General features: G+C 42.4%; 1 long non-coding RNA gene across 1 annotated transcript in view; it reads right to left on the bottom strand.

Moving 5' to 3' along the window:
* Window positions 1–5,632: 5,632 nt before the first annotated feature.
* The window catches only part of LOC146049678 (uncharacterized), a 210,366-nt gene continuing 191,629 nt past the window's right edge, over window positions 5,633–24,369 (bottom strand). The window contains exon 3 of the long non-coding RNA XR_014466181.1: window positions 5,633–5,755. This is a non-coding gene — a long non-coding RNA (uncharacterized LOC146049678). The remainder of the gene's footprint in view (window positions 5,756–24,369) is intronic.

The following is a 24,369-nucleotide window of genomic DNA, read 5'->3' as shown; positions in this document are numbered from 1 at the left end:
GTACCAATGAACAGCCACGTGTGTACATGCGCTGTTCACAGGCCGCCGATGAATCGGCCACCCACGTGTTCTATAGTGTATTTGCAAGGTTACACTCGGGTTTCGCTATACGCAGTAATTGCGCCTAAATGTGGAATAAATCCCTTAACTCCGTCCGAAAGTTACGTATCAAGATGCGAACTAAATCCCGCACTTAATCAGTAAATCACGTACAAAGATGCGAAAATTTCCCGATATGGGCACGTGCGCGCGCACCTTGCTTAATACACAATAGACGCTTTACGTTACTGCAAAAGGCCCAGGACTTGTCGCCACGTGGCGGAGTCCCTGTTTTTGCGGTAACTAACAATAAACAATTATAGTTTTGCACAGAGGGGATCCTCTATGTACTATAATAAACACAGATTCCACGTGTGCGAACCTTATCGCACGTGGTACATATACTGTAATAAACAAGCAACTCAAGACACTATACCCCGTTAAACTACTTGTGGCAGGCAGAAGTACAGTTTACTAAACACTTAGGTATGATATACTTTAAAACACGTGGCTTTCACTTATTGTACTCCGGGTTCAGCGCTAGCACTTCCCGAACCCCGCACCGCCGCGGACCTGGCCTATCCAGCAATGGATAATACTTCCACCCTTTTGCTGGTATAGGTCGGGCCGCACGCCTGGTACTGAGTTCTGGAATGTGGAGCGGACGGACGTGCCCCCAATTGTTAATGGCGATTAAATATGACCAGAGAGAGAATAAGTGAACAGCGCAGGTTACGTAATAAGTCCGCAACCAACGTACCCTTTATACCTAACTACGTGCGTACAAAGCATAGCGCAGCGTAGTGTACCTTTTATTGTATTATGTACACAGAGAACCAGTACCTTAATCAGAGATTCCTTCGCAGTATTTTGTCTCTAAACTGCGAATATACCTTATCGGACAGTGTCCGTAATATACCTTGTCGCTATCATGCGAATAAACAGACACGACCACTGTATAGAAATAAGGAGATAAGAACTCCGTAAAAGGTTGTATTTAAGTCCCTAATGGACAAAAGGGGGTTACAGAAATAAGAATAAAGAGGTATAACAAGTAACACAATATACTAACAATGAATACTAAACAGACTCTGCTAAGGGGAAAGAAAACAGATACAAGACACAATCAGCCAATCAATACAATAAGGATAACTACCGTTAATGCAACCGTTACCGTTCTCATCAAATATGCGAAGTGTAGTCCGGTCAGAGCTCACTATCGTTCAGGGATGAACTATAGTCCGGTGGTCAGGTCAGGGAAAGGTAGATGTGCCGAAGAGACTTTGGCTGCTCTGGGTCGCCTATCTTATAGGGTCAGAAAGGGGAGGTCAAAGGCCGTTCTCATTGGTCAGGGGTCGAATGTCAGGTCAGCTGTGATTGGGGGGTTAGCTGATACACCTGGTTTGGCTAGGTCCAGGGGAGTGAACTTTAAGAGTCCTTTGTTCGGTGGTTTCGGCGTCAGCAGTGATAAGAACTGGTTTCATCTGGATTTCTTTGTTACATTCTTTCAACAGAAACTGTCCCTGGATTATGGATTATGTCCATAACTATCGGGCAGTGTATATTGCGAAATATTCGCAATGACCGGAATACTTCGCATAATGAACTGAACGGAACGGTACTAAACACGATACAGACAGATGTATGCAGGGCTAACTAAGCTATGTGTGACGTTCTAAACCTTTAACTATATTTTACTTAGTGTCAGTATGTATTTATGAATTTATGTGTGATAGTATGGCTACTCTTCTGGTCCACTTTGCCACGCATACTCGGGTATGGAAACTTTATTTGCGCAACTCTGCGAACCAAAATGGCGGCCATACTATCCTAAAATGGCGTGTGTGTAACTCGACTTCCATAGTGTATAGGTTTGATCGAGGGTTTAAGACCCAGGGGTTAAGCACCCAACAAAATTGTACCAGGGTCAGAGCTTGCACTGGGGGTGCATCGTTTACAGTATATGATACTGTAGGTGTTGTAAGTTAATGTCCCATCGATTGCAAAATACCCAATTATGGGCCTATAGCGGAATATTTTGTAGATTTAAAAGCCCTCTGGGGGCCATGATCCACAGGTAAAACGGATTATTGCATAGGTAAAACACGGATAATTCCACAGGTAAACACAGTTAATTCCACAGGTAAACACGGATTAATCCAGAGGTAAAACACAGATAATTCCGCAGACCTTCCCCATGAAGCTCTTTGGCAAAGATTAGTGATTTATCAAGTCATAGTGCTGTTATTAAACAAAAATAGGTTGTTATGGAAACTGATTGAGAGATGTTAGAGATAAAAAAAACAGCAATGTCATCTGATAATTGATGCACTCAAGTGCTCATATAATACTGTTCTAGTGGAATGTGGAACACCGTGGTGTGTACTGAGTGCTCACAGAAAGCCTGTACTCCCACTGGCTATGAATGAAGTCCACTCATTGACAGCTGTGAGGAGAAGAGGGAGCACTGGGTCAAGATTGACAGATATGTCCCAATAATTGCACTATTTTTGGTCACCTGTCCCCTGTTGCAGGCTGCAATGCCAGAGCAGATCCAGGTGTGTGGGAGTCAGATAAGCACACAGAGAGCAGTTCCAAGTCAGGGAAGCACATAGGCAGCAGAGCAGCAAGCAGGAGAAACAGGTCAGTAGAGGTCAGAGGAGCATATACACAGCAGCGCAGAGCAGCAAATACAGGTGCGTGTCAGTCAGGGAAGCACATAGGCAGCAGAGCAGAGCAGCAAGCAGGAGATACAGGTCAGTAGGGGTCAGAGGAGCATATACACAGCAGAGCAGCAAATACAGGTGCGTGTAAGTCAGGGAAGCACATAGGCAGCAGTGCAGAGAAGCAAGCACCAGATACAGGTCTGTGTGAGTCAGTAGCACATATACAACAGAGCAGCAAGCAGCAGACACAAGTCTGTAGGGGTCAGAGAATCACATATACAGCAAAGCAGCATATACAGGCAGGGCTGTTTCTAGACAATTTGGCTGCCAGTGCAAATAGTTAAAAATGTGCCCCCGGCTACATCATTTGATATGGAAGAAACTGGAAAAAGGGGTGTGGACTAGTCATAGTAGGTGTGGACCAGTTATAAGGGGTGTAGTCTAGCAGGAAAATAATTACCTTACACCCCACTTTTGCAACCTGAATGGCCTGACATTGGTTACGGCAGGAATGGTCGTTGCCCTCTCTCACTTAAATTGGCTGGCTGAAGGCCACACAGTGACATATAAACATGAAGGCCCACATAATGACCCAGTAGGCCACACAGATACTCCCCCAACACCCCTCAAGCCCAAACAGTGACAGACTACTTAAATCAAGATACACTGTTTATCTGTAATGCCTATTACACATTATGCCACACACTGCGATGCCCATTACACATTATGCCTCAAAACATGACGCCCATTACACATTATGCTGCACACCATGATGCCCATTAGACATTATGCCACACTCTGTAATGCCCATTACACATTATGCCAGACACTGTGATGCCCATTACACATTATACCGCACACCGTAGTGCCCATTACATGTCATACCGTTATGCCTATTACCATAATATATTGTAAAGCGCAACGGAATCTGCTGCGCTATATAAGAAACTATAAATAAATAAAGCCCGATACACATTATACCACACACCGGAATGCCCATTACACATTATGCCACATAAGTGCCACTTAATAACATGCTAGTTACCAGGAGTTACATGCTCAATGCCAGGGCCTTCATGCTCGTTGCCATGGGGGTATCATGCTCATTCCCGGGGGGGGTTCATGCTTGTTTCCCAGGGGATTACAAGCATGCTGCATGGCCGGCCTTTTAAACAAAATATAAAAAAAAACAGAGTAGCCGAGGATCATGGAAACAGGCAAAGGGGAGTTCCTGGTAGCAAGGGATAGCCAGAGGAAGTGCATGCCCCCCTCCCTTGCTAACCCCTCTTACCGGCTTACAAATATCAAGAATATGTTTGTGTTACAGTGGCAGGTGATAAGGCCACAAACGGTCACGTAGCTCAGGCACAGACGTGGCAGTGATTGCGAGGGAGCTGGAATGTTCCCGAAGTCTTATTTGTTTTCGATTGATTGTGAAAAATAAATGATACAGTATCTTCATTGAAATTCCATTCCATTGAAATTCACCTGGATAATGTATCGTCAGCTTGTTGTGATGCCTGCAGAGATAATGCCAACTCCTTAAGCAAATATGTCCTCTTGGCTCCTCTGAATTTTGCAATAGTTCACCGAATCTTGATTCGGATCATCTATATCTCATCAGTGTATCTCCAAACTTCAGAATACACTGCTCAAGTACTCTTTAAGGAAATACATACATAGGTTAATGGCCCATGCACAAAACCCGTCTCGCTTCATGTTGTTTAATGGTCTTTACAGTCTAATCGGGTATTGGTTAAGAAACATATGTATTGAGGACCTGGTTAAGAGTTGTGCACGGTTGTAAGTGCAGCTGCAGTGTTGCTCGCATGGTGCTGGCGAATACTTGCTAATGGCTTACTGCAGTCTTGTGCACAGTGACCCCCTTACCTGCAAATCGCATCTGCCGCTCACATACATTAAGGTTTGTAATCTAATTGTCTCGCTCCCCTGCGTGTTTGCACAGGGGAGCGATGGCAAGCGCATGTGCAAATGCTTGGTGCAAGCGGGCACGTCAAACTGCTTGTTCGCCATTCCGTTTGAACCTAGCAGTTCGGACAGGGGTGTGGGGTGGCGGCAAAGGGTCGCGCCCATGGGAACGCCCAGTGTTTCATGGCCTTTCCCATGAAAACACTGGACGTTTCCATGTAAATGCGCCCATGCCGCGGGTGCGGAGGGTGGGCAGCTGGCTGGGGCCCAGTGTATTTCTGGGCACACCCACTGTTTTATGGGCATACCCAGGAAACACTAAGCGTCCCCATGCGCCAGCCCCTTGTTCCCCCACTGCCCCCCCAACGTATGAAAGCCTCGGTGACTGTGATAGACACAGAAGGATTTCGTGCAGTGGCCCTACACATGCGCATAATGGGCCATAAGCCGCAACATCGGACCCCAGAACGAATACGCCAGGGACCGATTTAAGCAGAATCAGGACCACTCTCTGCCTTTTTCTCCTCAGGTGCCGGATGACGCTCCGACAGAGGGGTTCCTGACAGTCAGTATTCTGACATCGGAATCCCGACTTCCGGTGCTCCGACAGGGGGGATCCCGACTCACAGGGGCTATTCTCCCTTGTGGGGTTCACGACCCCCACAGAGGGAGAATAGAACCAGTGGCGAGCGTAGCGAGGCACCGAGCATGCAAGGGGCTACTTTGTGCTCGCCCCCCTGTCGGAGCACCGGCAGTCGGGATTCTGACATCGGGATACTGACCATCGGGATACGCCCCCCTGTCGGAGCGCCATACCACACCCTTCTACTCAACACCAGTCACCTACACTGGTGTCACACAGACAAGTAATCTGACAGTAACGTCCCAGTAAAGTCCTTTTCATACATCCAGTGATTGCACATTATTCCCGAGAACACGGGGAATCACTACTGTACCTTGCATTGCTATGCATTTTATTTAGTTATTCAAATACATTACCATAAGTTCCTGACAGAAATCAGGAGATGCAGCCGCCAGCAGGCTCAGTGATGAATCTTGAATGCAGCGGCTCCTCATTGCTATGACTGGCATCGTAAATCAAACAGGACACCTCTAGAGTTCTGCAAATCAAAGGACCAGTCATTAGTTTGATTGACACCTCACGTGGCGATAGACTCACTGCTCTGTAATCAATTAAACCACAATTCATTAGCAATATATTTCAAGTATATTTAACTACTGTTTTTTTTCCCTCCTTCGCCGTTGATGGAGTATAAAAGGCTATAATCAAGAATGCTGTAACATTTCTGCACATGAAAAGACACAATTCCAAACTAATTGTAAGCCTCGCGGGAGCGTCGTCTATGGGGTAGGCTGGCGTCAGGGAGGATGAAGGCGACACATTGACAAGAAAGAAATTACAATGCTCAGTGAGGGAACAGAAGGGAAATGGGCAGAGAAGAGATAGCGGGAAACAAACAAACAAAAATCTAGCTTTCATCCCAGAAAATGATTGGCGGAATCTGATAGGTTGCTAGGGACAACATCCCCACTTTTGACTTTCAGAAGCTTTAGTAAATTTACCCCCTAATCTCAATTATTTTGGACCTCCAGAAAATGGGGAGTACACAACATAAATGTCACAAAGCGCACTGCGGCCCAAGTGGTGGCTTGGGGGGAGCCGATGCTCTGGGGGCGCATGGTCTCTGCAAATTCCAATGGGAAATTGATGAGCACCCACCCGCTCAGCAACGGCCCACTCGCCCGTGTCCCACTGCACTCCCCCTCCCTCGTCACTGGCACAGGTACTGTGTGGGCATTTATGTACCTGCACTGTGGGGGCATTTATGTATTTGGCACTGTGTGGGCATTTATGTATTTGGCACTGTTGCCATAATTTGAATATTGGAGACAACTTTGCAGCGTAATATAAATCAGTATTATTTTGTGGCCACACCCCTTTCCCATGAAGCCACTCCCCTATATTTTTGGCTTGGGCACCCACCAGCAAAAACATAAATCGGCACCTATGGGTCTGGCTGTCTGTGGAATCTGCTGAAAATGTCACTCCAAAAATGGCCTCCACATTGGAGGAGACAGATGCTAGAGGTCCTACTGGACAGATTGTATAGATGCTAGACTGGGTAGCGTTTATCTATACCCGGAATTTACAGATTCTGAGTATGTATATATACATATATATATATACATATATATTGAGAGAAAGAGAAAGAGAGAGAGAGAGATCGGGGTCGGCCTGGCACTCGCTCGATGGGGTCCAACTCACGCTGGTGCCCGCCAGGTCACGATTGTAGAAGCAGATGAAATCAAACAGTGGCACTCAAACAGGGATTTTTCAACGAGTGTAATAGTAGAAAAGCAAACCAACGTTTCGGGGTCTTAGTCACCCCCAAAAATATACTAAATGTATGGGGAGGGTGCCAGAATTGTAGTTGGAAGGAAGGGGGGGGGGGGCACACCGCCAGTTAATTCCAGAGAACTGAGATGGGCCTGAGTAATGGGGCTACATCCAAGTGAAGTGGTCATGATGGGTATTGGTCATTGGGTCAACCAATGACAGTCAACAAGCCTTAGGTCGACACCTGAAATAGGTTGATGAGGCTAAGATCTAGTGGGTTGGAATGTCTGTACAAGCCTTAGGTCGACAATCTAATGGTCAACATGAGTTTTTCATGTTTTTTTTGGTCGGAAATGTTGACATGGACGCCATGCTTTGAGCACGGTGCCTTGCTGCGCTTGGCACACTATTCTATTTTCCTCCATGCCCTAATAAAAAAAAAAGTGAATACTCATGTCCACCCTTTCACAGTCGACCTTGCCATTGTTGACCTAATGCTTGTGTCGGTCTTCAAACCATGTCGACCTTCGTCATGTCAACCTATTGACCTAATGACCATGCCCCCTCATTTGCCCCTTTAATTGAAGAAAAAATAAAAAAACGCACAAATTTGTGCGGTCTACTGAACGCATTAATGTGGTACAATGGCCGTCTGCCGTGTTGTATAACCCAGTGCGTACTGCAGATTTATTCTCACATTTACTAAATAGCAAAAACTCGCAGTAATTGTACAAAAACGTTCGGTGCATTATCTCCAATCCAGGAGTTTTTAAAAGCTACAGCGACTCAGTGGGTGTAAGAGATGTAATGATTGCGCGATACATTTAGCATTAATGTCAGCAGTGTGGTGCCACTAGCTCATGCAGAACACGCCATCTACGCTAGCTAATTGCCCATGTTAGCAGACACTTTTTGGAAGCTGCTTTGAAGACACCGCTTAGTAAATAAACCCCTAAATCTATGACACAATGTGCCATAAAGGGCCTCATTCGGAACCCCGTGCGATGCTCATGTTCCGTTGGCCCTGGCTGCGATTCTAGTACTGGATCTGATTCAGACCTGTTCGAATGGCCGCTGATTGTTGATAGGCTGCGCACTCGTATGGGCCGCAATGCGCGTGGCATGATGCCTTCCAGCGCTGAAGTCCTGCTTCTCTTTCTGTTCGCAAGCCGTTTGCAAAGTGATTGACAGGAAGTAGGCGTTTGTGGGTGGTATCCGGTTGTTTCATGGGAGTGGCAAGATAAATGCCGAGAGCAACAGGGAAACGGCAGGCATGCCCAATCAGTTTAGGGGAGGGTGTGTGATGTCAGCAACAGGCCGGATATTCCTGGACTTATCGCAGCCGCCGAGTTAGTCTCTGGCTACTCTGAGCCTGAGATGACTGGTGCCCGGTGATGAGACTGTAGTGACGGGTTTTGAACATATATTCGCTCGGCGGTTCCGTCTTAGCAAGGCATACACAGCCATTCGCATGACATGAACAGAAATTCGCAAGGTTTGATTTCACTATAGCAGGATGGCCTCTACCTGATCGCTGGGCACCACCCATTTGCAAGGGTGATTGTCTCCCAGGGCCTGCTAATAGATGTTACACAGTAACATCCGTTTGTAGCCTAGTGGGATCCACACACATCATTGGATTGTCGGAGACCATTGAATAATTGTGAAGGTGCACACATATAAAGCTCGGGATGAAGTGAGCGAGCGGCTGACATCCAGCGAATTGGCATGATGCGGGTGTGGGGGGATGCCCATGAAACCCTGGGCGTTCCCATATGAAAATGGCCCGGCCACCTGTCCGCACACTTGGGTGCATGTGGCCATTGCGTGTGGCCGGTTTGCCGTGACCTCCCGATCTTTAAGGCATATCATTGGTTTTGCATCATCTTCCTTATTTACTCATGACATCAATCACTCCTCTCAGAGCCCCAGCCCCTGCCTGTGAATCTGAGTACCTTTGGGGGTAACTTGTATTTTAGCTTTAGTAGAACTAAAATTTTATGAAATGCAAAAATGTACATGTTGCTCCACTACTAAAATGAAACTAGTTAAAATCCTGTGAAAATTACGGTTTAGTCCCTATCTGCTCCCCACCTCCAATCTCCGTCTTCACAGCTCCCTCTCTCCATTTCAGATCATTTTGCTTTCACTTTCTGTTCAGGAATAATTTGGTCCTTTGAGTGGTCTCTAGTGGTTACTGGCGGTACTTGTGGCGCCTTATAAATAAACGTACTACTACTACTACTTGTGGCGCCTTATAAATAAACGTACTACTACTACTACTACTACTTCATCTCAGAGGTGAGGAGTATTTAGCCTTTTATGTATCATCTACTGTATATACAGTCAGGTCCATAAATATTGGGACATCAACACAATTCTCTATACACCACCACAATGGATTTGAAATTAATCAAACAACATGTGCTTTAACTGCAGACTTTCATCTTTAATTTAAGGGTAATTAGATCTAAATCAGGTGAACGGTGTAGGAATCACAATGGTTTCTATATGTTCCTCCCACTTTTTGTGGGACCAAAAGTAATGGGACAATCGACTCAAAAGCTATTTCATGGACAAGTGTGGGCTATTCCCTCGTTATTTCATCATCAATTAAGCAGGTAAAAGGTCTGGAGTTGATTCCAGGTGTGACATTGGCATTTGGAATCTGTTGCTGTCAACTCTCAATATGAGATCCAAAAAGCTCTCACTATCAGAGAAGCAAGTCATCATTAGGCTGAAACGATCAGAGAGATAGCAAAACATTAGGTGTGGCCAAAATCAACTGTTTTGAACATTCTTTAAAAGAAAGAACGTACAGCAATACCAAAAGGAAGGAACGCACCCAGAAGACCACGGAAAACAACTGTGGTGGATGACAGAAGAATTACTTCCCTGGTGAATGCAACCCCCTTCATAACATTTGTCCATATCAAGAACACTTTCCAGGAGGTAGGTGTATATGTGTAAAAGTCAACAATCTAGAGAAGACTTTACAAGAGCGAATATAGAGGGTTCACCAAAAGATGTAAACCATTGGTGAGCCTCAAAAACAGGAAGACCAGATTATAGTTTGCGAAACAACATCTAAAAAAGCCTTTACAGTTCTGGAACAACATCCTATGGACAGATGGGACAAAGATCAGCTTGTACCAGAGTGATGGGAAGAGAGGAGTATGGAGAAGGAAAGGAACTGCTCATGATCCCAAACATAATACCTCATCAGTGAAGCATGGTGGTGGTACTGTCATGGCGTGGGCATGTATGGCTGCCAATGGAACTGGTTCTCTTGTATTTATTGATAATGTGACTGCTGACAAAAGCAGGATGAATTCTGAAGTTTTTCGGGCAATATTATCAGCTCATATTCAGTCAAATGCTTCAGAACTCTTTGGATCGCGCTTCACAGTGCAGATGGTAATGACCCGAAGCATACTGCAAAAGCAACCAAAGACTTTTTTAAGGCAAATAGGTGGAATGTTACGCAAAGGCCAATCAATCACCTGACCTAAATCCCATTGAGCATTTCACTTGATGAAGACAAAACTGTAGGTAAATGCTCCAAGAACAAGCAGGAACTGAAGACATTTGCAGTAGAGGCCTGGCAGAGCATCACCAGGCATGAGACCCAGCGTCTGGTGATGTCTATGCGTTCCAGACTTCAGGCTGTAATTGACTGGAATGGATTTGCAACAAAGTATTAAAAAGTTGAAGTTAGATTGTTTCGTTTGTCCAATTACTTTTGGTCCTTAAAAAGTGGGAGGCACATATAGATACCATTGTAATTCCTACACCGTTCACCTGATGTGGATGTAAATAGCCTCAAATGAAAGCCTGTTTCAAATCCATTGTGCTGGTATATTGAGCCCAAAATATGAGAATTGTGTTGATGTCCCAATATATATGGAATGACTAGTATACTGTATGTCTAGTGTCTGATTGTGTGTCTCTGAAACACTTCCACCTGTTGGCAGCAAGTGAAACTACATCTCTTTCTCTCTCACACATGTACAAACACAGAGGCAATGCTGAAGGTAGCAGACTAGCTTCCGATGCATTTACTTCAAGTGGGCTGACTAGAAGAAGATATGTGGTTTGCGGGATAATATTACTCAGTTAATGCCGCTCTGTAGCAATCTGCCTGTTACAAAAACTATTTATGAAACTGGACTTCCATTGCTTTTAATACGGGTAATCCATCATTATATCATCACTATGTAGAATATAAATGGACAAGAAACCATGCAGCAAAGCAAGCCCTGTATCTCCGCTCCGAGCTGCCGGCAGTGTGATCTGAAAGCCTTTTGTCAAGGGGGAAAATGAAAGATTTTTATTCGCATAATGTGTAATAAACAGCGTTTAGCTGTAAGTTGTTCCAAGATAAAGACCCCCAGCCTCGCTCAATGTACGTTCTTTCCAATCTCTGGGGGAGGCACAGGGGAACAAAGAACCAACACATTCTAGAACTCCATTCTGTAGCGTGCTCTCCAGCTTGGAGTGTTTCTGTAGCAATGGAATATTCAGCACTGCAAGGTGAAGTGAATGAGGGGGAGTCTGTACACTAGGGAACGCTGAAATGGATACACTGCACTGTAATTACTTTGGGCTGCAATGGCAAGCCATAGAATTACTAACGCTCCTCTACCAACACACCTAAGGAGACAAGAGATTATTTAATATTGTTCTTGCGGAGCATCGATGAGTGAATACTCAAGATCAAGTGCAAGAATTTATTTATTGCATCTTTTGGTTTGACCGGCAGGACAGGTTCCAGGCGTTTGAGAGAAAAGTGCAATAAAACTTTACAAGTTGGAAAAATGCACAATTGTGCTTTTGTATACTCGCGTGTGGGTCATTGTGTCGACTGACGGACAAAGGTTGACATGCATTGGGTTGACCACTGAAGGTCGACATGAGTCGACACCTGAAATAGGTCAACATGCCTAAGGTCATCATGGATGGAAGGTCAAGACAAGCATTAGGTCGACAATGGCTACGTCCACAGTCAAAAGGTCGACATGTTTTTTGTGCTTTTTCTGTGTCCCCAATGTTGACATGGACACTGTATGACTGCACCACTGTGCTCTCCATGCTTTGGGCACACTATTCTATTCTCCTTCCATGCCTGTCGGCACATGTCGGCTCCTCAAAAAAAGTTAAAAACCCATATGAACGTTTTGACTGCCGACCTAGCCGTTGTCGACATGCTTGTGTTGACATTCCATCCATGTTGACCGTAGGCATGTTGACCTATTTCAGGTGTTGAACTTAGCCCTGTCGACCTTCAATGGTTGACCCAATGCATGTCGACAGGGCTTAGTATACCATGGCATGTATTCAATGCTCCTATGTCGCCGTAAATAACGGTGAGTGTGCATGTTTTTTGGAGAGTAGTGAACTTGTCTCTCCTATTTTGTGCTTCCCTGTATTCAGCTCTGTTGCTTCTCCAAAAATATTTTGCGAAGCTAACTCAGTTCACCCTTCACTTCTCCCCATATATGTTCAATGGGGATTTTAGTGTCTCTCTCAAAAAGTGTATTAATGCACAAATTGCGAGTCCTGCTGGTTTCTTTTTTTAGAGATGTTCTCCATTTTTGCCTCGGCATCTTTTTTAGGTGAACTGTAGGGCTATCTTTGTTAAAGTTGTTATTTTTTTTGTTTTTTATGGCTTATAAATTAAAAAAAAATGTACTCTAATGTATTTATTGCAAGTGCCATAATGCTGTACTTCTATATTAATTTATTTGGAATTTAATAAGTTATTTTAATGGTAACCAATAAGAAATCATTTTGGAATGCTCCTAGTAATTTCCCATGCTTCCTCTCTTCTTCCTCACCTAACCCCCAAACAGGCTTTTAAACACACTAACAATTATAAAATAAATTAAATAAAAACACAGGGCAAAGAAACAATACTAAAAGCACAACACAAGGATAAAGGCCAAACAGAACAAAATACACCCGTCTGCACAAACCCAATTAAAATAGTCACACAGCCATTTGTTGTAAAATAAATACTGAACAAAACATTAACCTTTCTAAACCTTTGTAAAAAAATACAAGTCCACAAATGCGAGGAATACGCTGCTGAGATGAACACCCTGATCATATCCCAGTCTGACAAGCTCACGTGGAGAGCAGGAGAAAACAGATGTCTCCAGTTACAGCTCTCCCATTTGAACTCGCATAATTATGCTAAGTTCGCAAAAGGGGCCGGCGAGCTGGCCACAAGTTGAATACTGAGGAAGTCAGAAATGAGGAGATAAGAAAAAGTGGAGAGCACTTCAGCGAGATCACAGGGACACAGAACAGTGAGCGGTGAGCCAGACTCTCAAAAAACATTGAATACTCATGTATGCACTGAGTGATTGCCAGCCTAGTGATTTTCCCCATCATCGCTCACCATGCATGCAGGGCAAAATCGCCAAGTATGTGTGGACCTTAAAGGGTGAGTAGGCGCGCAACAATATAAGAGACTTTGATTTTTTGTGATGATTGAATTTTAGCTATAGCTAGGCAGATCAACCTATTTTAGGGAGGTTGGCCTCCTAGTTTAGGTTAGCCTATCAGAATTAGGTGGGAGTGTAGTTCTATTAGGGTATTTAAATCCGATTTGAATATGCCTACTTCCTTTTAGGATTCATTGGAAGCCCACCCACCCTTACTATATGTATTTTGTTTGTCACTGAGCAATTTTAACGTGGCCTTAACAATTAATTATTCAATTAGTCACTCCGGGGGGAAAGCTCTGTTAATCAAGGTCACATGGGGCATAAGTGGTTGCTGGGGGGGCAAATGCATTTTAGTCACCGCCATTTTGTTACCTAGTTATTAAACTCTCTTTTTAACAGTGCCTTCCATGCCCACCATTACCAACAGGGCCATTCCATCTTAATAAATATCAATGACCTTTTAAACTTACACTGTGGTTGTCTGTGTCATTATTTTTAGTTGATAACCTAGTGTTAACCCTAACACCCCATATACCACCACCTGAACATAACCCCCCTGGCCCAGAGACAGATATCACATGACCACTTTACTTGATTTATTTTCTTTCAAAGCATAGTTTCCTTCCCTTCTGAAACATCAGGGGGACTCACTCCATCTTTTTGGGGAGTCTCATGAACCCCCAGAAGAGTAGATTGACATCCTGCATCTAGTGAAATGGGCAGGGTCGCACACACTGCATGACCTTTGCTCTCCGTGAACAGTATGTGCGTGACAACATTGGTCCATCCTTCGCTATACAGTGCTGAGTAGATGGGTGGCCGCGGTGGATCGTGGAGTCTTGTTCTCCACTTACGGGAGAACACCCAATTTTCCTGAGCCTCTTGGCCGTTCCTCGAGTGAAGACAAGTATGTCATCAGGATGATAAATAGAGCTGAGGGCTGAACCAAATCGTAATTCGTTTTCTTACATTTTATTGTCATTAATTATATTAAAAGACAAAATAAATAAGAGCAGGTGCAGCTCCCCTAGTTTGCATATGTTCCCGGATGTTTCCTCATTAAGGCGGTGAGGCGGAAACCGTTCTTCCATCTCTGCAGCGTGAGGTGCGTGTATGATGATCTTTGTGGGTAAATAAGTCACAACTGCCAACAATGGCTCATTAACATCGCATTAATGTAATTGGAACAAGTGACTACATTCATTGGGCCTAATTCAGCAATTCGCAAAACTACATCCTCTTCCAATAGCGTTCGGACGAGCCGCCCAGAACAAGGAAAAGCTGCTCCAATCGCAATGCAGAGATGCAAATGCTCGCAACTTTAGGGTGACCACCTGCATGCACAGCCAAGCTGCAAAGCCGTTTACCGGCTGCGTGTGACGTCTAAATGGGGGTCAGAGTGCTCTGATGTTAGCACCAAAAACCCTTCTGCAGCGTCTGTTAGCCTAACACGGGAGATACTGCATCTCTGAAATCTGCTACAACAGTTCTCATAGTACAGATGGAGCAGGACTCGTTCAGCCAGGGGCTGGACCAGCCTCTGCCAGCCCCCACCATCCGCCGGAAGGGGGTACGAGTGCACGAGACGCTCGCACACCCCTTCTGACAGAGCTCTCCCCACCTGTACCCGCCAGTCCCTGCCGCCTTTCCACCCCCCCCCCCCTAACCCTGCCCATCTCCCTAATGCGGATATAGGCAGGGTTTCTGCTCCCCGCCACAGAGTGACTGGGATGCGCGTGCATGTGAGACGCTCGTGCGGCCCAGTCAGATGGAGCGTCTCTCCACCAGCGATTGCCAGCGGTTATTTTCCACATGACTTTCAGGCAGAAAAGACATTAATAAATACATCTCTTAGATCAGTGGTTGCCAACCAGTCGCTACTGGTAACAATCCGGGTGGCTCAACCACTGCAGCTGCTCGTCCATCCGTCCCTCCATTTCACCGCTAGTTCTGAGGGCATCGCGCGTCTCTCCTACCCCTTCAGCATGCACAGATGTCCCTTCTCCTCTGCCTCCAGTGTTGGGAGGTATGTATGTGGTATATTTTTTTATACATTGCAGTGTGTTGCATATTGTGTCTGGGGCATTGCGGTATGTGGCATAATGTATCAGGGGCATTACAGTGTGTGGCATAATGTGTAAAGGGCATTTTTCGATTATTATGCATATTTTTTATTTTTTTTATTTTAGTAGCTCTTCAAGCGGTTGATTTTGTCTTGAGTAGATCACGCCCCAAAAAAGGTTGGAGATCACGGTCTTAGATCATCAACAATGATATAAACAAAAGTCATACAAATATCAGGATTGCACAAGAACAAGGGGAGAGTAGATTGCGCAGAATTGATGACAGAACAAAAAAAAAAAATATTTGAATAAAAATAACAATATTAGTTTAATAAAACATACATTTATATATATGGTGCAATTGCACCATATATATAAATGTATGTTTTATTAAACTAATATTGTTATTTTTATTCAAATATTTTTTTTTTTTGTTCTGTCATCAATTCTGCGCAATCTACTCTCCCCTTGTTCTTGTGCTATTTGTAGGGACTGACAATCCCTTTATTTGATTGCTGCAGGCCTAACCGCCCATACAGGCGCCCCACACAGACACTCAGGTGTCTGTCTATTTCTTTCTCTAGCTTTTTTAGTCGTTTGTGGGGTTGACAGTATGAGCTGTTTCGCCAACTTTGATGACAGAATGAGCAGGAGACAGACATACTTTTCAAGATGGGAGCAACCCATCTTTGAAAAGGAAAATATAGACCATGAATTGAGAGATGATTTTTTTAATTTAGAAAAATTGTTGAAAACTGAACTAAAACATTGGCTGGATAACACCAACTTACAGAAATACCTAGACAAAAACATTATACCTAGGGGTTTGAGGCTGTTTAAACCCTCAATTTTCCAACCAGATTCAGAATTTCAGAAAGAATGGGAACAGTCATTAGACAAATGTTCAGTTGAACTTATAAAAACCGTGATCAGATACAGAAAAATTCAGGCAGACAAAACGATAGAGGAAATAAATAAACTCAAACAAAAAATGGACATACACAAACATACAAGAGAGTATAAGGAAAGAGACGAATCCACTAATGATAGAATAACAAAATTTGAGCAAACTATTGTAGAAATGAAGAGCAAAAAATTCAGAAGAGACGTAGAGGATTATAGACAGGGCACAGTAAGAACCTATAGGGATAAAAACAAAACAGAAAGAACTGCTCCTAATAATATTCCCCTACATACTGAAAGACGTTTTTCTAATAGACAACAATATAGAAAGAAATCTTTTTCTAAACAGCCTTATGGAGGTAGAAAGGATGCGGGCGGGTATACGGGGAGACAGAGGATCCACTCTGGTTCCCGGACACTCGACCTGCACCGCCAAACCATTTATGGTACAGAAACCCCTCTAACACAAACAGAGAGAATGAATCCCCCTCCCCTTTTTCAAGATCAAAGATCCCTAGGAGCACGCCCGAAAGATCCGTCATTACCATCTAAAATTAATCGTACGGAACAAGAAAAGGTTTTTTTAGACCAGAGATACGCTGTACAGGGGGACTCAAACCCTTACAGGGAACAAAACCCAGGCACACCAAAAAGGGGAAGAAGTTACGACTCAGAGGGCGAAGGGGGGGAAAAAAGGAGAGACAGAAGAAGCTAAAATTAAAATTTAAATCCGCCAAAAAACAAACTGTCTTTAATATTTCTTCCAAAACTCTTTCACCTACAGAATTAGTCCTCCTTGAGAAAGGCTTAAAGTACTCCCCCACAGCCCCACCTAACATGTTCGATCTCTTTGTTGAACTTAATCGGTTCATCAGAGGCCTATGTCGCAAAAGATATTTTGCGCGCCAAATCCTAAACAAAAACCGGGACGAGGCAGCAGCTATAATCCTTGATCAGGGCGATGCACCAGCACTTGCAGCCTTGACAGAATTATTAGAAGAAATAGGAACCACCTCACCTACCCCCAAAAAAATCTATGATATTTCTAAAGAAAAATTCAAATTAAAATCTGACTTTTACCCTCTCAAATCGAAAGGATCAAGTGTAGAGTCTTTTTATAAAACCACCTTGAGTGACCTTAAAAATATGTGTCAAAACATCAACCCCAAATTAGAACTTAAAAAATCAAATTTGAAAAAGAAGGAACAACAGGCCCTCAAAAAATTAATGAAGGACACAACAACAATAATAAGAGAGGCCGACAAAGGAGGGGGAATTGTTATTCAGGACCGCCAGGATTATATCCTGGAGGCCAATAGACAGCTAAAAGACACCACTTTTTATACGGTGCTTGAGAAAGACCCTACTAAGACTTTTAGTGCTTCTCTTTTTGAATTGCTTAAATCTGCATTTAATGACGGGGTCATCTCCAGGGAGGAACTCCGTTTTCTCTATTGTGAACACCCTCTTATTCCAATCTACTATCACCTCCCCAAAATACACAAATCCCTCACTTCACCCCCTGGTCGACCCATTATTTCTGGTATCCAATCCCTTTCTTCCAATCTTTCTTTTTATGTTGATTCTTTTTTACAGCCTAGGGTGTCCTCCCTCAGGTCCCACATCAAAGACACCATCCACTTTTTGCAGTTAATTCAAAATATAGAATGGAAAACTTCTTATTTATTCCTCACCCTAGATGTTGCGAGTCTTTACTCAAACATTCCCCACAATCTTGGCAAAAATGTTATAGCTAGAAGACTTTCGCTTGATGGGGACCTGGGGGACAGACACCAACGCTTCCTCACAGATTCTATTAGCTATATTTTAGAGCACAATTATTTTTTGTTCCAGGACACTTTCTACTTACAGGTGATGGGAACGGCCATGGGGACCAGGTTCGCCCCCAGTTATGCCAACCTCTATATGGGGGAGGTAGAACAACATCTTATTTGGGATAGTCCCTACGGGGCGAACCTGGTACTCTATGGCCGTTATATTGATGATCTTTTTATTATTTGGGATGGGACCCCTTCCACAGCACTCTCTTTTGTTTCACATCTCAACACTAACACTTATAATTTAACTTTTACACATCACTTAGATTCAAAGCGGATTTCCTTCCTGGACGTGACCCTTTAAGCAGAAGGTGATAAAATCACCACTTCTAACTTCACAAAAGAAGTCGGAACAAATTCATATTTGCATTATAGCAGTGCCCACTATCCGCCCTGGAAAAAGGGCATTCCAAAGGGCCAGTTTTTAAGACTCTATAGAAACTGCTCTAGTATCAGCACCTTTGACCGACAAGCTGAGGATATGAAGGAGTCTTTTCTACAAAGAGGTTATCCAAAGGACCTCGTTGAACAGGCCCTTTGTGATGTTACATCCCTCAATAGAAAAGATCTTCTGACATATCAAAATAAAAATCAAAATGACACAGATTCTGATTCAAAGCAAAAACAAATTATGTTTATTTCAACATTCAATACTCATTCTAACAAAATTCGAAATATCATAGACAAAAACTTTAATATTCTTAAGCAAGACCCATTATTAGTTGACCTGTTACCACAAAATCCCCGCCATATTTTAAAAAAAAACAGAACTCTAAAAAACATGTTAGCTCCCAGTTTCCTGAGACCGATTCAAAACCCAACCAAAGAAACTCTTCCCAATACCTGGCTAAGAGAAAAGCCTAATGGCTTTTTCAAGTGTGGAGGTAACCGCTGTATTACATGTGACCATATCCCTAAAAAATCTAATTATGAAATAACAAATAAAGAAGGTAAAGTTTACAAAATTAATTCCTTTATTAATTGTAATACCAAATATACAATTTACTTTCTACAGTGCCCATGTGGCCTCGGCTATGTAGGCCGAACCACTCGGACCATCAAAATTCGCTTTCTAGAGCACCGCCGTAACATCTGTAAAAAACTTTTGACACACAGTGTACCTCGGCACTTTGCTGAAGCACATGCAGGAGACCCTAGAGGACTAAGCCTTGTGGGCTTAGAATCAGTACCAGAAACTGCTCGAGGCGGCGATAGATTTAAAAGGCTCAGTAGACAAGAAGTATTCTGGATGTTCCAGCTACACACAATTCATCCTGAGGGCCTTAATGAGGCCGTGGAGCTCAACTCGGTACTCTAGCTCCTAAGTACTACTAAATATGCCTACCGTCCTTTCTTCCCCTCCAGTTTTTTCTACCTTTCCACCCTTTTACCAGATAAAAATTATGATGGACTCAAGTGTGGATTACCATTATATACATATATTATATATATTTTTTTCATTTTTTTCATTATTATATATATATATTTTTTTCATTTTTTCATCTTTTTCTTCATTTCTTCTTGTGGATTCGCCCTTTCATTATACAAGATTTGTTGGTTCATCTAGTAATGTAAATGCACACTATATTAACACACCATGAATCAATTGAACACATGTGTTTGTTTACAATATATTTAATAATAACACAGTACATATAATACTATAATAAATAGAATATGAACTATATAATTAATACAACATATATACTACATATATATATAAAACACAATATATGTATATAATTTGATATAATATAATAAAAAAAAAATTAAAAAAAAAAATAATAAAAAAAAAAAAAAAAAAAAACTTTCCTTTTACCGAAGCTCAACACATTCTCTTGTCTGCCATATATATTGTGAACGAAACACTAAGATATATACAAATATTTGCATGATCACTTTTTTATTGTTTTGTGTATTTCCATTATGATAAAATCAGTATGGCTCTAATAAGCCCCCTTTTTCTGCCATAATATGTATTCTTATGATATACTTCATTTGTATCTGTACTCATGTTCTTATATATTGACTTTAACGGTTTATATATTAAATGCTGGCTGCTAACAATAATATCTATATTTTATATAATATATGTTTGCCAGCTACTACTAAAGAAACAATAATTCTAATGCTTTATATATAAAATATATCATTATCAGTCACTAACATTAAAAACCAGCTATGTGAATTCCATATGGTTATCTACTTTCAGCTCTCTCAGTGGCACACATATGTATGTGTCAAATCATGTGTATCTAAGTACTCCCTAGGATCTGCCTTTTTCTTCCAAATATCGGGGAAGTGTTTTTCAGTCGCACCCATCAAAACTTTTTTAGTATACAATTAATCCAAGTATCCAGTTGCAATTCTCTGTAATAATTACATGGTAATCACTGTTAGCCCGTTTTTAATGAACTATTGTGTGTATAAAGACATCTCAGTGTCATATAGCGCAGCATGAGACGACGCTATGCGTCCCACCTGCGTTCCATACGATCTGCCCCTTTTCTTTCCAATATCGGGGAAGTATTTTCCAGCCGTACCTATTATAACCCCGTTAGTACACATTCAACCCCAGCATCCAGCCACATTTTTTCTGCAAAAAGTATGGTGTAATCTCTGCCAGTCCGTTTTGAAACGAACAGTCCGTGTACTAAGACATTTCTGTGTCATACAGCGCAGTATGAGACGGCGCTATGCGTCTCACCTGCGTTCCACTGCAAAACCCAGAAGTGGACAGCCGGAAGTCGGAAGACGCCGGCCGGGTATACATGAATTATAACACTAAATGGGTAATTTTGCGGCCAAGCACCGCTCGTTTTCTAATGCAATATATTCTATTTAGAAGGAATCTGTCTCCTGCTCATAAAAAGGTTTGTGTATGACCGTTTTTTACTTGTGAATTGTTTATTATTGTTTGCACATGTGCACATGTTTTATTAATCAATATGGGTATATATACCCCTGCCCCCAGCCTGTTTAAACCACCTTGAAAAAGCTGCTCCTAAGCAGTGAAACGCGTTGGACAGGCCACCCAGCCACCCACCTACCCTTTCCATCCTGCTGCCTATTTCTACACCACCTTGGCTAAAACAAGAAGGAAAAAGAAAAAATTGTACCTTTTTCATTAGAGGAGAATAAGACCGGGACACCTATCCACCTATCTCCAATTGGAGTACCCACGTTTTGAAGGGACGCCACCTTTCTAAGGTACTCATCCTCGGTTTCTGACAGAACCCAAACCTACAGAGAATCCATCTAGAGGACTTTTTACCATCACTGTTCCCATTTGGAGGACACTCTGTACAAAGGATCATATGTCCCTGTGTCAAGGAGGACTTACAAAACATCCTCAATCTCCCTCTTCACCAGCCTGAGAGTAAGGTGATATATTCCAGCAATGGACGCAGCTTTTCCATTATCCCTATTTTTACATTTTTAACCCTTTCCCCAAGCAATTGCACCATATATATAAATGTATGTTTTATTAAACTAATATTGTTATTTTTATTCAAATATTTTTTTTTTTTTTTGTTCTGTCATCAATTCTGCGCAATCTACTCTCCCCTTGTTCTTGTGCTATTTGTAGGGACTGACAATCCCTTTATTTGATTGCTGCAGGCCTAACCGCCCATACAGGCGCCCCACACAGACACTCAGGTGTCTGTCTATTTCTTTCTCTAAATATCAGGATTGCCTTTGGTCCAATGTAAATGTAAAACTGACAGGAGAAATATTGCTTCAGTCAAGGAAAGGAATAAATATTGTAAGAGATTGTGTTAATTCGACCAGCCCACGCTGCGTGTTTTCTTGGAAGCTATATTTGTGAATGACGGATTCAATTATTTATTACTAATTTATTTACAGGCTGATTCTGGTAAGGAAAAAATAAATTCTTATTCAAATTAAAAAAAAAAAGTATTCAAAATAAATAAAAAAACAACAATAATAACAGCAGATGGCCAAATATATCCCAGCAGGCTCTTACTGAATATCCCTCCTTATATAGAAAACACCAGAAACCACAAGAATCTGTTGTAGTGTCAGATAATATATATAATTATTATTTCTTATACAGTATGTACATGTTAAATTGATAATACGTGTTTAGTTTTATATATGGCGTGAAGCCATTTATTGTTCGGTCATCATTAACCATTGCTGTATAAAGAATGTGGTTTTGATATATCGAATTGCGGTTTGAATTCTTTCATGTCAGCTTGAAAATTATTAATTTAATTTAAAAGCGCAGATAATTATCTAAGTATTAATTTAGTTGTTTCTTGCATGAGGGCTGTTTATAGATAAGCTTATTAAACTACCTGCTTCTGTATATTCATATATTTTTATTTTATATACATAATCATATAGATATTTTAAAAAAAAAATTACGGTATACATACATATATATAGTGAGCACTTCTATTCTCATCTTTTTTTCTATCTCTATTTCCGGTGCCTTAATTAACAGCAAGGTACTATAGAAGTGCTGCCTTAATGCCAGCGCGTGAAAAAGGTCACACCTCTCATTTTTTCAATTGAATATATATATATATATATATAGTCTAAGCAAGGGTCCGGCACTATCTACCACCTCCAGCTCTCCTTCAATCCTTCAATAACTTGGCCTGGATGCCCGTTCAGCCAGAGGGACACTCTGGTATGTACACAATGATGAAAGTAAGAACGTCACTCCAGGTTTTTTAAATACAGTACTTTTACTGCGCTGCCAACGGTGTTTCGGGCCGGGGGCCCGTCTTCAGGACAACAATGTTGTCCTGAAGACATGCCCCTGGCCTGAAACGCCATTGGCAGCGCAGTAAAAGTACTGTATTTAAAGAACCTGGTGACGTTCTTACTTTCATTATTGTGTATATATATATATATATATATATATAATTTTTGTAAAAAGCTTTTTTGTTTTGTTTTCTTTTGATAATGTGTAATGGACAATATGGTGTTCTTGGTACCATGGCATGTTGCCATGCCCTTCCCCATGAAGCCAAGCCCCTACATTTTTTGGTGTACACTGTCCCTGTTTTAAATATGAGGGGGGACGACGACGAATTACCTTTCTGGCACAGGGCATCAACATTTTTGCTGTGGCCGGGACCTGCAGATTTACTAGCCTGGTCACAGCTGTCCTCCTGGCTCAGCCTCCTTATGAAAAATGTTCCTCACAAACTGGCTGCCCCCTAACAGCAGACCGTTTTTAAGGATGCTAGAGGAGGCCGCAGCCTCCTCTAGCATCCTCAAAAATATCTGCTTTAAGGGGGCGGCCATTTTGTAAGGGATTTTTTTCATAAGCCAGGAGGAGCACCAGGACCAGGCTAGTAAATCTGCGGATCCACTCCAAACTCCCAGCCACAGCAGATGCGTCAGCGTAGCAATAGCCCCCGCAGACCCCGGGCGCTGGGCACCCACACTTAGTCAGCGCTTCCCCGCCGTTGCGGGGTCTGCGGCGCTATTGTTATGCCACTGAACAGGACTTATTAGGAGCACTACTGTGTGATGTAATGTGAATAAGGAGCACTACTGTATGGTATAATATGGATCAGGGGCACTATGTGTGGTATAATTTAAATAAGGTTGTGCTTCTGTGTAACCAATGTGAATTGGGGGTACAATTGTGTGGCACTCCCCTACCTATTGAGCCCACACTCTTTTTTGTTGTACCTTTATTATGTATTGGGGAGTGGGCGCAAATATACAATTTCCAGGGGGGGGGGGGGGGGCGTCGGTAGTGGCGTGAATACCATAAAACTGGCCATGCCCAGGATAGTAGATCAGGTCAACCCAGATCTCATGTCACGTAAGATATATGACACTCACATGCATGAGTCCTAACATTAATAATTCTAAAGACTGTTTAAAATCAGTAGAAGATTTACAGAATATGATTGACTGTCTCTAAACTATCTCTCCCCCAGCACCTGGACACTGTACAGAGGTTTAAAATCCTAAAGCACATTTTATCACGTATTACTTTGTACACCAAGTATCGCTTAATGAGATGGTTAAATCATTCCCTTCTTAAGAAAAATTAGGTCTCTCTAGAAGTGGCTTTAAATGACTAGTATTATTATTGTATAATCATTTAAACCTTCTTTTGGTCTTATT

The sequence above is a fragment of the Crinia signifera genome, chromosome 12 (genome assembly GCF_055691185.1).
Source record: "Crinia signifera chromosome 12, ASM5569118v1, whole genome shotgun sequence".
Lineage (NCBI taxonomy): Eukaryota > Metazoa > Chordata > Amphibia > Anura > Myobatrachidae > Crinia > Crinia signifera.
This window is presented reverse-complemented; position numbering and strand designations above follow the sequence as displayed.